The following is a 14,523-nucleotide window of genomic DNA, read 5'->3' on the forward strand; positions in this document are numbered from 1 at the left end:
TTAATTTGTTTTTTGTTGTTAAACTTTATCTTACTCTTCTCCTTACTTCTAGATATCTATAGCATTTTCTCTGTGCTGCCCATTCCAGCACTTATTTACTATCTTGTATTATTGTTATTTTTTTTTTATTTTTCTCTCTAGCTAGATGTATCAACTCCTTGCAGGCAGAAACCTAGGATAACAATTAGTACAGTGCTCTGTGTGTGTGTGTTATGTGCATATGTATGTTATGTGTATGTATATATACATATATATATGTATCTCATAAAGATTTGATGTTTCATTGATTAAAATTCTCAGATGTTTTGATGAATCAAAACATAAAGTTCTAAAACTAAATATTCAAGTTAAATACAGGCAGCTCAGAAAAGTACATGAAAATAGGGAATATCTAGGTCATGTGTGGCATTCTATTATATGGGATAGCATGTTAATTCACAGGATCAACCACAAGATTTAAAGCTGAAACATCTTAAACAGTAGCTTTATTGTACAGATAAAGAAATTGAATCCCAAAGTAGTTATTTATCCATGGTCATACATGTAGGAAGTAGAAGAACTGGGTTTCAAAACATTTGACTGCAAATCCCTTTTCCACTAAATTCTTAAGACCACTGTCTTGATTTAAAAAAAAAACAATCAAACAAACAAAAAAACCTGTCAATATAATATGCAAATATTGACTATAGCTGATTCCTTCTTGGAACTAACATACATTTAAAACATCCTTGTAAAATTTAAACATATTACCTCTTAAAGACAAGAGGTCATAGCTTTAATAAAAGAACAAAACCTGTAAGTCAAACAAATATTTATAGCTTACTGACTAATAGTGGTAACATGACCTTGGGGAAAATCGCTGAATGACAGAGAGCTCTTGATATCTTTCACTACCTTTGCCAAAAAACAACTGTGCTACAGTGAGAGCATAGGGCTAAGAGCTCACCTGGGTCAGGAAGAAGAGAGCAAGACTAGAAGTCACTCTCTGGGATCTCTTGGGAACTATAGAAAGAGCTATCCATCATAGGCTGAGAAGCCCTGATGAGAGCAATATCTGTGGAATAAATTGGCAAGAGAAGTTTTCTTCATTATATAGGAGAATTTTAAAAGCTCATGATTATTCATTCAGGAATTTGTTTTATTTTCTTCTTTTCAATCATACGGGTGGGTAATCCCTTGATTATTCCATCCCACTTAAAAGTAATTCTTTTATTGCTAAAAACATCCCTTGATTGAATCAGTCTATCAGAAGTGGGTGTGAATGGAGCCTACATGCCTCCTCCAATCAAAGTTATTGTTTAAAAGATTCGTTCATGCCTGAGGAATTTGTGTACAAAGAAGGAGCTCTCTCAGAACTATGTAGAGATTCTAGGTATTTAGAGAAAAAAAGGAAGGAGTGGAGTAGTATAGAGAGCTGAACTAGAAAGAACTGGCAGCCCAGGAGCAACTGGCAAAACAGAGAAAGAGAAAAAGTAGGACTGAGCTCTGGCAGAGAATAAAGATTTTACTGAGGCTGCATAGGCCTTTTGGAGTAGAAGACTTGGACTGATTCATCTGCCTATTCAAGCACTGAAAGATGTTCCAAGAAAAAGGTCTGCTCTCTCCCCAACTTCCCCTTCCCCTGCCTGTCCATAAACAGTATAATTTAATATAGTACTGTATTTACCCAAACATTTCTGGCAACCTGAATCTTGTCTCAACCACAAAGAGGCTGGATGTTACCTAAAGTTAGATATAACAGTAAAAACAAAGCAGAAAACTAAACCTCTGCTTAAATGTTAGGCAATTTCCTAATAGTGAGCTCAGATTAATTGTGATTGTGATCATACTTATCACTGCAAAGAAGGAAACCACATGGGCATTAGGGCTATTGTTTTGTCCCTAGATTTAAAATAAGCTAATTGATGAAACAGGATGCTATATAACAACATTTTCCAGCATGATATAATGGTATATTTGAAGGTGAGGAGTTCTTAGTATGCTGGGTATACAAAGATTTTCACAGATTTCCTGAGGTCATACAAGGAAAATGAAGTGAGAAAATTCCTATAGGGTCTTTGAAACAAGGCTTTAATAAATAAAAATCAATTAAAATAAATGTACCTGAACTGTTGGAGTACAATATTTAAAGAAAATTATACTTTTATTGAAAATGTTCATTATCCTAACAACAGTACCAGCACTAAGTAGTAGAATATTATGTTCCCCTGCTACTGCAGTCACATAAGAGGCAGAAGGCATATGGTGGAAGTATAATAAATAGTATTTTCCTAGCATATCTATTTCTGCAAACAGGACAATATCATGGCAATATATACCTAGCTATTAGCAGATCACATAGCATGTAGTGTGTAGCAATTCTACAGCAGCTACTCTATCTTCATTTAATTGTCCCTAATTTTTGGTGAATTTACCACTATTAAAAGTGAGTTTAAAGGTGAACATGCCCCAAAAGAGATAAAAAAGAGGAAAAATATATGTAAATATATATATATATGTAAATATATATGTAAATAATATATGTAATATATATATGTAAAATATATGTTTGTATATATGCATATATAAATACATATATACATAGGCATATACTCTTTTATATCTTTCTTTTTCACTGAATATGGTGACTTTATTAATGGTATACAACCAAGGACTCTATGTATCTCCTCCCTACAATAGGGGTACCTTTGGTCAAGTACTGATAATAAGAGATGAGATCCCCACCATAGGGAAATAGGTTAAAGATGTGGGATCCCTAGTGGTAGAACTCCTCTTTGGGCAGGGAATGAATATCCATGGCTTTCTACTTTACTCCTTGGAGGGTATGTAGACCATGAGGTCTACTACATGATTGCTGTTAACTATACTCATTGTCATATCAACAAATGAGCTTGACAAAATATTCATTGAGGGCAATCCCAGTGCCAGCATCAAAGGTAGAAGAGTGAATGTCACTGTTAAAGTCACAGGATACAACCTGGTCCTCTGTGGGGCTCAAGATGCCTTTCAAGGGTCCCTCTTGTTTCACCGCTTTCTTGATATCATCATGTTTGGAATGTTTCTCTAGGTGGGAAGTCATATTCACAACAGATACATTAGGAGTTGGAATATAGAAGGGCATGCCTTTAAGATTCCCAGTCATCTCAGAGATGACCTTGCTCATAGCCTCAGGGGCAGCAGTGGAAGCACTATGCCCGGTGTAGCACAACTTGCCCTATACTATCTTCTGGGTATCTTTGTCATACCTGGCAAGAAGCCAGTGGAGTAGAACACCAAGTGGTAATACTAAGGTCAAGTCAACTGAGAGCAATGCAATAACATCACCAGAAGACATCACCTGCAGCATCAGAGGTATTAGTGGCCCATTAACAGTATTCCCCACAGGAGGCATTCATGCTTTGTCAGACATGATCTCTATGCATGTTCGTCTTCCCCCACTGATAAGATGCATATTGTTGAGAAAATGTGCCATGAGTTTATGGGAATAATATTCTATGGCAAGTCTTACTGTGCTACTCCATTAAATGCTTTTGCTTTGCTCATGTCCTCTGGTTATCTAGAGAAACACAAAGAATCTTGATATTGTGATAGCTCTGCTAGCAATGTGCTATTAAGACTAAGAGGAGTGGGAAAAGGGAGATATCACAGGTGTTGCAGAGATATTTCTCAATGTCAGACACTACAAAATGTTCACTATCCTTAAACTTGTTGTTTGTTTTTATTTTTCTCTTGTTCTTTCATTATATGTATCTCGGCAATGTCTTTGCACTTTAGAAGACAGGTACTACTAAAAACTATCATTTCACTTAAGGCCACCTCTTAATTTGCTAAAATGTATTCTATAGAGATTAAAGAAGGAGAAGAAAGTTATCTTATATAAGGAAGCAATATAGTATGGTGGAAAGAATAGCAACTCTTATCAAGAGAAACTACCAATTAAAAAAAAAAGAAAAGAAAACATCAAAGGAGATTCGCCCATCCCCTGTAGTACCACTTTTTCTTGTTCCAGACTTTAAAAAAATAAAAAAATAAAACTACCAGAAAATACATGAAACTAATTCTTTCAAATCCCACTTTCATGACTTACTATCTATGTAACTTTGGGAAATCATCTAACCAACTTGAACTTCAGCTGTAAAATGAGGGGATTGGAATATATGATTTAGTGTTCCTTCTTACTTTAAAAAGAAAAAAGAAAACATCAAAGGAGATTCTCCTATCCTGTGTAGCAACACTTTTCCTTGTTCCTGCTTTTAAAATAAAAATTAAAAAAATAATAAAAATACCAGAAAAGAAATGAAACTAATTCTTTATTTGATATGTTTGCTTTTAATTTAATTTTTACTCAGACATCAGAGATTTCAATAACTATTAACAGCTTATTTTGTAGCTATGTCTTTGATCAAGATACCAAAATTTTTGCAGACATTCAAATAAACCAATAATATGTATAATAGAATAATTATTTAGTTTTTCTTATGTCTATGTGCTTAGAGATATTTCAAAAAATGTTTGAATTGATTACAATCAGAACAGTTACAAGTAATCCATTTCTAGGTATATAGGAATCAAATCCATGTGAAAGCAAAACTTGGTAGAGCTATGATCAATATAGCTTCAATTAATGGGTTGATTCTGATTTCAAGATTTTAATAATATTCCCAGTGTAACTATAACACATTGAAACTAATTTCCAAATAGTTCACATCAAAACCAATCTCATCTTATAATCACACCTCCCATAAGACCTAGTAATCAATGATTAAAGATACATTTTCCCAAGTTTTTCTTAAGTTCATCTGAATTTCTGCAATCTTTTCTTGCTTAACTCCCATAGGTCTTATTACCACACATTTTGTCATTTTTATTTATGTATGTGCATATATGTAATTTTATTGTTTTCTGCTCAATAAATGCTTATCAATTTGAAATGTAAGCTGATTGTATATGAGGTTGTATATGAGTCTTTATTGTGCATAGACAGTAATATTTACCTGGTCTACATTTACAAAAACAATTCTTAAATGAATCTGCTGATTTGAGTCTGCACTACCATCCCTTAGCCAGCTAACTGAATAAATACATCATCTATTGCAAAGTTGAATGAGATAGTGTGTAAATAATTGATATAAATCCATGAACCTTCATGGTACAATGATCAACTGATAAAAGGTCAGAGGAGCTTCCTCATATTCAAAGCCTAGATCAAACCATTAAGATTAGGAAGAGGAAAATAAAACATGACTTATCACCAACAAAACAATTAGCCTTTAGATTTTTTCCCTCTCTTATTATTTTGATATCATTTAATATGTCTCAGAAACTTGAGAATATATAGGGAATTTTTGTTTCTGAGCTTGAAATTATTTTCTGCAACAAAATTAAGTATGAAAATTCTCCATATATGATTTGGTAGTTGGATTGAACCAAATAATAAGCATTTTTCTACCACCACCTTGTTTAAATTTATATATTACAAATGATTTTATTATTGTAAGTCAGACAATATAGATGAATCTGCATGTTCTGTTAAAACACATTTTATGTTTACTTGACAAAAGTCTTCTGCTTTCCTCTCTTTATTCTTTCTTGCCCCAACTCTTCATTAGAAGGGCAATTCTCCTGAATTTCCATAGTGAGATTCTGCTGGAGGGTGGTAAAATTATAATTATTTCTAAAAAGGAATGGCTTTCAAATTTTTCACACCTATATCCTTGGATAAAAAAATTACCTGCCTTATAGGTTAGGAGTGTCTTTAAATCCATTGAGTATACAATTTTGAGTAATAATGAACCAGGCAATGAAGCACCAGCATTTTTAAACTTTTCTAATGTGTTCTTTAATTTGTTAAGGTAGCTCAATACCCTAAAAGGGCTATTTCTTTTCTATTGGTAGTTGTAAATAAAAAAGGTCAGGTATGTTGAAAGTCTGGTTTGGGTTTTTATGGTGACCTAGATCAATGGGACTCATATGTTAATCAATCATAGTCAACAAACATAACTAGAATACCCACTGGGTACATAGCAGTTGCAGTATCCAGGCCACCCATGAAATGGACAAACAGGAAAAGTGAATGACCCACTTTTTCTATAGTGATTGTAGGTAGAGTAGCAAAAAAATAATGGCAGAGGATAAAAAGAATTTCACAATGCATTAGGGGTATTATTAAAAATATGAGGTCCTTGCTCTCAAGTTACTTAAAATACCATATAGGTAAAAAAGAAAACTATATAATCAGTAGAACTATGAAACTGAATAATTACCCAAAAGGGCTACAATGAAGATATAGATAAAGGGCCTGAATGTGCCTTCTAGCTTTAAGTCCTATGAGATTCATGATTAGGGATTATGTTAGTTCTTAGGGAAAGGAGAATACTAATCAAGGAAGGCTTCTTATAGGAACTAAAGCAATGGTGGAGAATTGCCAAGTGGATGTGGATTTTTCTCAATTCTCCAATATTTATGATAAAAATGATAGTTTAACTTCATTTTCTCCAGACTGTTATTTACAATTTCAATGTAGTTGTCTCTCAGGTAAATATAAGTTCTCAGGTTAAATTCTTATACCCAGTAGATCTGTGTTCTCAAGTCTGCAATGATACAGTGTATATCTTGGACAGTTGTTGTCCACATCTTCCCATAAATTTATCCAGAGAATCCATTCAGTACAGCTCTATTGACACTACAGGATTATCAGTGGAGCATATAAGCCATTCATCACTCTCTGCTCTTTCCATGTGATCAATATGTTTCTTTTTTCAATCATACAGTTCTTTAATGGAACTCTAGTGGTATTCACCTGCTTCTCCTCAGAAATCCCTTCTTTGTAAACATTGCATCTGCTCATATTTCCCAAGAAACTCTCCATCACCTTCTGCTAATCTTCAATTTCTCCTCCTCAGAGAGTATCACAATATCATAAAGTTGTATTCCTGAAGTTTGGGGTCATCAAAACCTCCCAAAGGCAACTTGACCCATCTTTCTCCTTCTTAACTGTATACCTAGCCCACTGTCTAGGATCAGGGTTTGTCCAAGATATAACATGGCAGCATGGTCAGACAGCAACATTTAGAGTAGGCCTTCATCTATAGTGAATCTCTCCACAACCCAGGCATTATATCTCTGTGATAGTGGAGAATGCTCCAGTAAGAATATTTCACTGACTTAGATCCCACCTGATATTAACAATTGGAGGCTTATTTATAGAAAAAAGATCTATATTTATGAACACTTCCAAAGGACAATGGAGCCATCACATTTGGATAATAAAATCACAATTGCAAATATGCTTAAGAAGTAGAAAAAGAACTGGGGGAGGGGAAGAGACATTTAAAGTAGCTCCACTAGACTAAATGCTGAGAAGGTCAATCCTGGAGGCTGCTGAATTTTGAGGGCAGCTGAAGGATTGATTCTCAAGGTATCTGAAGGAAAAGTTACCAAAAAAGTGTGGAAAACCTCAGTACTTGTTGCCAAAAATAAAAAGTAAGAGAACATCTTTAACTGCTGACTATGCCTGTTTTGCTGTCCACATAGACTATGGGAATAATCTGTACACTTCTTGATAATATTCCCAGTTGTTTCTAATAAAAGGAACAAACAGGCTTTTACAAGTGGTGTTCCGTAGTACCAGATTTTAGTTTGTGGAACTATCGCATTTTATTAATTAGCATAAGGTACTAGCTCTCTTTAAGCATTTATATAAGGGTGATATAGGACTCCTTGAGATATAGTATCTAGCTACACAGTGTTGTCTGAAATATTTTCTTTTTAAAGTTTTTATAAGCAGCAAAAAAACAGGAATAGGTGAACACTACACATTTTTTAATTAAGTAGGATAATAATTATCTTGAGGAATAACAAGGTGTAGTGGCTAGCAAGTTGGGCTCCACATCAGGAAGACCTCATATCTCCCATGATGATTACTGTTTTCATTGCATTTTATTCATAAATGCAGTGTTTTACATTTCTTTCTACATTTATAACATCTTTGCCCCAGAATGTACTCAATTTGGGGTACTTTTCCATATGTATATGTATCAAATATTTATCTGTCTAAGGAAACCACCATTTAAATAAGGAACTGCCCAGGCCATCCATGCTCACTCTTCTCCACCATGTGTCCTGTTCCCCACTCAATTCCTGATTCTCCAGACTCTTCCATTTCTGCTTCAGTAACCTTTTCACCCTGGAGATACCATGGCCCTAGGGTCCCCTCCTTCATTTTCTAAGTTGCCTTCATTAACCATCATTTAAGATACAACAGAAGCCAGGCTAATTTCTTCTGCCAGCTCTGCTTTTGACTATCTGACCACCTCTGCTCCAGCAGTCCTCTTATTTTGGAAGTGTTTCATTATTTCTGTACTTCCCTCGACTCTCTGATTTCCCACTCCCTTGTAGGTGTTGTCTTCCCTCATTAATATAAAAGCTCCTTGAGAATAGATTGTTTTTTCCCCTTTGTTTTTATTCCCAGTGCACAACACAGAGCTTGGTAGATAGTACTTGCTTGATAACTCCTCTAGTTATCAAAATACAGTTTCTTTAGTACTCTCTTCAGACCTGTAGTATTTCTTAGTTATCCTTTCGTTTACCACACTACATTAGTAGGGTTTAGCAAATTCTTATCCATTGACTTTTTATGGGATTATTCTTGTCTTTCTGTTAATTGTACCCTTAATCATGATATACTTTCCTTGTTTACCTCTCTTAATACTTTATGATTTGTCAAAAAACTGTATAGATTCAGTTGAAGCACAGTCCACTTTAATCTCTCTTCTTACGTTAAAGGAGTATGTACTTTCCACATAGTGTTTCTTATAAGAAGCATGTAGTTGCTTTTTTCGTCCATTCCATACCCATATTCCATTCCAGTCCTATCCATTTACATCCAAGGGAATAATTGTTCAATTTAATGTCCTCTGCCATACTTTGGAAGATTTCCATTTTGTCAGATGGGAACGTAGTCTTCCTTATTATCACTAGTGTTTATATTGTCTCAACCCTAATTCACTTACATAAATAGTTACACAGTTCATATTTTATATTAATAGTAAGTTTTGTAAAAATATTTTAGCCTGCCTGTGATAAATTAGTCTTTGGTTGTTTCCTTCCTACCTTTATCTTTTTTGTAATCTGTGCTTTACAAAATCAAACTATTTATTACTTCCCCCTTTTGCTCCTCCTAAAACATTTCCCTCCAACTGTTGATGAAAATAATGTCTGTTGTTTTTGTTACTCCCCTATGTTACTCCCCTAAATTGATATAAAGAACCACAACTGTAAAGAATTAATTGATTTTTTTGTATTCATCTAATTGATGGAAGTCATCTTTTCTTCATAACAAAATGTTTTAACCTTATCTCTGTGCAAATATCCAAATTACATTAATTTTTATATTGCCATCTTTTGTCTTTGAAAAAGCTCACACACAAAATACATGAAATAAAGAGGAAAAGCTACATATATTTTTATCATGGCTCTTTTGTAGTGCCAAATAAATGAAAAGTAAGGGCATGTCCAACATTTGATGAATGGTTGAACAAATTATGGAATACGAAAGGCAATATAATCAGGTCATAAGAAATTATGAAAGGGAGTTTCAGTGAAACCTGGAAAAACTTATATGAACTGATACAGAGGGAAGTGAGCAGAACCAAAGGAACTTTTACAATAAGAAGAGCTCTATTAAAACAATTTTGAAAGTTTTAAGAACTCTGATCAATATAATAATCAACAATGATTCCATTATAAGATTTTTTTTCCTTTACTGTTCAATTAAGCAATTTGTAGAAGGGAAAGAAAAATAAGCTTTTGCTAATTAAAAAATACTTTCAAAAAAAGAATGCTCAGATTTCTAGGGGAACTAATTTGGGTGTGTCACTCTGTATTTCTTAATTTTCATTCTATAACATTGAAGTTCTTTCCATCAATTCCTATTTTTGTAGAACATTATGAAATGCAGAGAAATAAAATTTTCAAAATATTATGCTTTTTATTCTTAGATACCAAGAAAAATACCTTCTTTAACAATGTAGCCTTAAAGCTTGGCAGAGCTGTGTCTGGGTGAACTAAATTTGATGTTCTCTCTGTGGGCAAACTGGGAATTATGTCAATTTGCCAGCTGTATTCTTTTACCAATATTTTTGGAAACTTTTCTTAAATGATTTTGTGAAGTGTAGATTCTTTTTTCCCTTAGTGTTCTGCAAGCTCAACAATCCTCAAATTTTCTCTCTTTGCTCTCTCCTCAAAATCTATCATTTTTATTTCATAATTTTTTCATGAATACTTTCAACTATAAAGAGATAAAATAAATGTAATACTAAATCATTAATAGAGTATTTGCCCAGCCAATTGCCTAGTCAGACCAATACCTTAATACCCACATGAGGCTAATTTTCTTTGTTTACTTCCAAAAACTCAGTAGGAGATGAAGGAATATTAGATTGGTAAGAAAAGCACAATGTTTACTTTCTTGTTTTATTTCTGTCACTAACTGACTATATGTCATTTAACTTCTTGTCTATTTCCTCATCTATGGAATTAGGTGACTCAGTTATGTGCTGTTTAATATTTATTAAGCAAGTAGATATAAAATATACAAAGATAGGAAATGGACCTATAATTTCATTAGTATAGGCAATTCCCAGGTGAAAAAACTCTACCCATGTAGGTCAGCATTTTCTCTGCCATTTATAGTCTTAGACTTGCCTACAGATTAAGTGGATTGACCAGGGTTGTATCCAGTGTCAGAAGAGAAACTTGAACTTGTGTCTTCCTAGATTCAAAGTCAGTTTTCTATCCACTATGAGATGCTGCTTCTTATTTATGCTTCTATGTGTATGTTTTTACACATACACACACAAATGTATTGCAGATAGATAGATTTATCTATCTATAGATACAGACATATACACATATGTATGTACATATTATTGTTTGTCCTTCGTTCTCAAAGAGTACCATGACATCAGGGAGGTGATGCCATGACATGCAAGTGAATTCAATTTAAGTGAGGAAGGGCTGTGCAAAGTCACCAGTCTCACTTTCTCCTTTGGGGCCATCTGGGTCCACTGGTAAGATATAGATCAGGACGACTGGAAACGGCCCTGCATGCAGTGGGAGACCTTGGCCTTTTAAGCTAAGGTCTTTAACAAGTCTCAGTTTGACTGAGGCAATGCCTCATTCAGTGATTAAGGCTATATTAGAAATAAGGCAAAAATGGTCTCTTTTACCTAGTCAAAGAGAAAAAAAAAATCAATCAGGGAGGGGAAGCCCCTCAGGGTTTCTGGACAACATACATATACACATATATATATGCCTATGCATATATGTATGTGTATGTGCACATAAAAGTATAGGTCCCCAAACAAAGCAGATATATATATATATATATATATATATATATATATATATATATATATATATATATATATATATATATATATATGTATACACACACACACACACACATACACACACATATGTATACATATATATTATTAATTTTAATTTGAACGTTGTGGGAATACTTTTGGGAAAAAAAACTATCCTACTGGACTATTATTATTCAATCCTTTGGATTATAGCATTTTAATGAAGCTTTTTAAAAGTTTTTTAAAGCATTTAAAAGAGAAATCTATTGTATTGAATATATCTTACTTGGAGTAGCAAAGTAACACATCAATATGCATTGTCACATAATCAGAGAGTAGAGGGCCTCAGAATACAGAGGTAATTTCTACTGGGGATATAGAGAGATGGAGAAAAGGTCTAGAAACTAGTCTGCTGTTTTGTGGACATCCAAAGAGAAACAGAGGCCTGGAACATAAGAATACCCCAAAGGGGATATTAAAAATATAAAAGGCAACCATCAATTATTTCATATTATCTATTTTAGAGCAACTTGCTGATTCAAATGCTTTAACAAATTTTAAATAGCATATAATCCATGAGGGGCTAGGAAATTGTGACATGTACAAAACCATACAACTAGTTTGTGGCAGAAATGAAACAAAAGTATTTTTTCTTTGACCAAGGGTTTCTCTATAAATGATACTTTTCTGACCAATCTAATGTTTCTTAATCTACTGTAGATCTTCTAGAGCAAAACAAAGAAAATTACCTCATGAGTACTGTGGTAACAGGTTTATTAGAAAATTGGCTGGTCAAGTACTCCATTCATTAATGATTTAAAATTACATGTACTATATACATATATAGTGTATGTAATAATATAATATATCACATTAGTCATGCAACAGAATGTAGATCTCTATATGTTGATTACTCTATTCTATGCTATGCTATGCTTCTGACTGAACTTTACAACCAGGCTTCAGCTGCCTTCACATCCTGAATCTTCCCTTAGTGACTAGGCCTTTTCATCCAACAGCAGTTCTCAAACACTTTGGTCTTATGATTGCTTTTCACTCTTAAAAATTACTGAGAATTCACATACAGACACACACACACACACACACGCGCGCGCGCGCGTGCACACACACATATACACACACACACATAGCTTTTCTTTTTATGGGTTGTATCTATCAATATTTATGCTACTGCAAATTAAAACATCTAAATGTTATTATTAAACTAGTTTTGACCCCAAAGGCCTCCATAAAGAGTTTCAAGGACCCTATGTATCACCAAACCACAGTTTGAGAACATCCCTGTTCTCTAGCCCCATTCTCTCATTGGCAAGGGCCCAGCCTAGCTGTTCTTCACCTCCCCTCTCACAGCTGTGTGTTTGACTTCCCAGATTTTGCCACTGCGTCCCTTGTACTTCTTGTATTTGTATCTCTAGTACTTAGTACAAGGCATAGAAACATAGTAAGTTTTCAATCAATGCCTCTTGCATCATTTCACCTTGCTTTACATAAGTTACATACTATGTACACATGCTTTGCACATACATACATAGACTTAGAGCTCCTTGAGGATAAGAACTGGGTTTCTTTTCTCCTTTCCTTTCTTTCCCAGCACTTAGCCATATGCTTGGAACACAGATGATTAACAAATGTTTCCTGATTGATATATATTCACACATATTTCCTATTTTTTTAAAAAAAAAGATCCAAGAGAAGTTTGATTAAAACAGAAAGATTATATTTTGTTTTATGTGCTTAGATACTGGAAATAGTTCGAACATGAGAAAGTCTGCTCAAGACTCAGAAACAGCTAGTTAAATTCAGTTCTTGGATTATATAAGAGCCCACTCAAGGATAGTGGTATTGAAAGGAGTAATAATAAATTTATGAATGTAAATTAGGATAGGAAGAGATATTGTCCTCACTAGAACATTTTGTCTATTAATAAGCACTATGTCAAGGTAATACTTATAGCAAAGTCATTGTAAAAATAGGTTCCACTGTAATTACGACATAAGTCATAAATCATAATTTTATGGTTGCTTTTCTTTTGCATCATACAAATGAATCATAAGAAGAAAGAAAGCAATGTGAATTTTGCCAAAGAAGCTGCATGAATCATATCATCAAAACAGTTTCTCTGACGTGAGTAATTTACTTTTCCCCAAAACTTTCATACCTCTCAGTTGATAGCCCATAAAATTCTTGATGGAGGTGGAGAAAAAGCAGGGTGGGAAAAAATCTGAGGCTCATAAGATTGGAAAAGACCTTGAGAAGTCATTCACTTTCTCCCTCTGCACACAAACAAGACTGCATCTAAACTATTGTTAAACATGGATTTTAAAAGACTTTTAGAGCATAGAATTTCAAGGATATTTTCAAATCATTACAATTAAAGATACTTATATAATATATATATATAGATAGATAGATAGATAGATAGATAGATACATATATTAAATAATATTTTACCACCCCCAAACCTCCCCCAGAATAACTGCATACAAATTTAATCACCTCTCAGTTTCTCAAAAACACAATAGTTTTTATACTTTTTCTCTCAGGCTATGCCCTTCAAAATATTTTTTCTCCTTTTAAAAATTATTTATATATTTTAGCAAGTTATCTGTTCCATTGGTTGGTTGTTTTTTCTTTCTTTTGGGGGGGCGGTTCTTTGAACAAATTTATTATTCATTTATTTTTATATTCTTCTTTTAATGTTTTGAGTTTCAAGTTCTTTCCCTTCAGTCCCTCCTCCACCCACTGAGAAAGCAAGCAATATGATTATGAATTATACATTTGAAGTCATGCAAGCTGAATTTTTGTTACCCATGTTGAAAAAAAGCAAGAAAAATGAAAAAGTGGGATTATATTTCAATACCCATTGACTATCAGTTCTCTCTCTATAAGTGATAGCATTTTTCATCATGAGTGTTTTATAATTGCCTTGAATCATTGTATTAATCAGAATAGCTAAGTCTTTCACAGTTGATCATCCTTACAATATTGTCATTACTGTTTATAATGTTTTCCTGCTTCTTCTCACTTCATTTTGCATCATTTTATATAAGTCTTCCCAGGTTTTTCTGAAAGCATCCTGCTCATCATTTCTTCTCACACAATGTTGTTGTTATTCATCTGTTTTCAAAGAACA

This window comes from Trichosurus vulpecula, chromosome 2 (assembly GCF_011100635.1).
Source record: "Trichosurus vulpecula isolate mTriVul1 chromosome 2, mTriVul1.pri, whole genome shotgun sequence".
NCBI classification, from domain to species: domain Eukaryota; kingdom Metazoa; phylum Chordata; class Mammalia; order Diprotodontia; family Phalangeridae; genus Trichosurus; species Trichosurus vulpecula.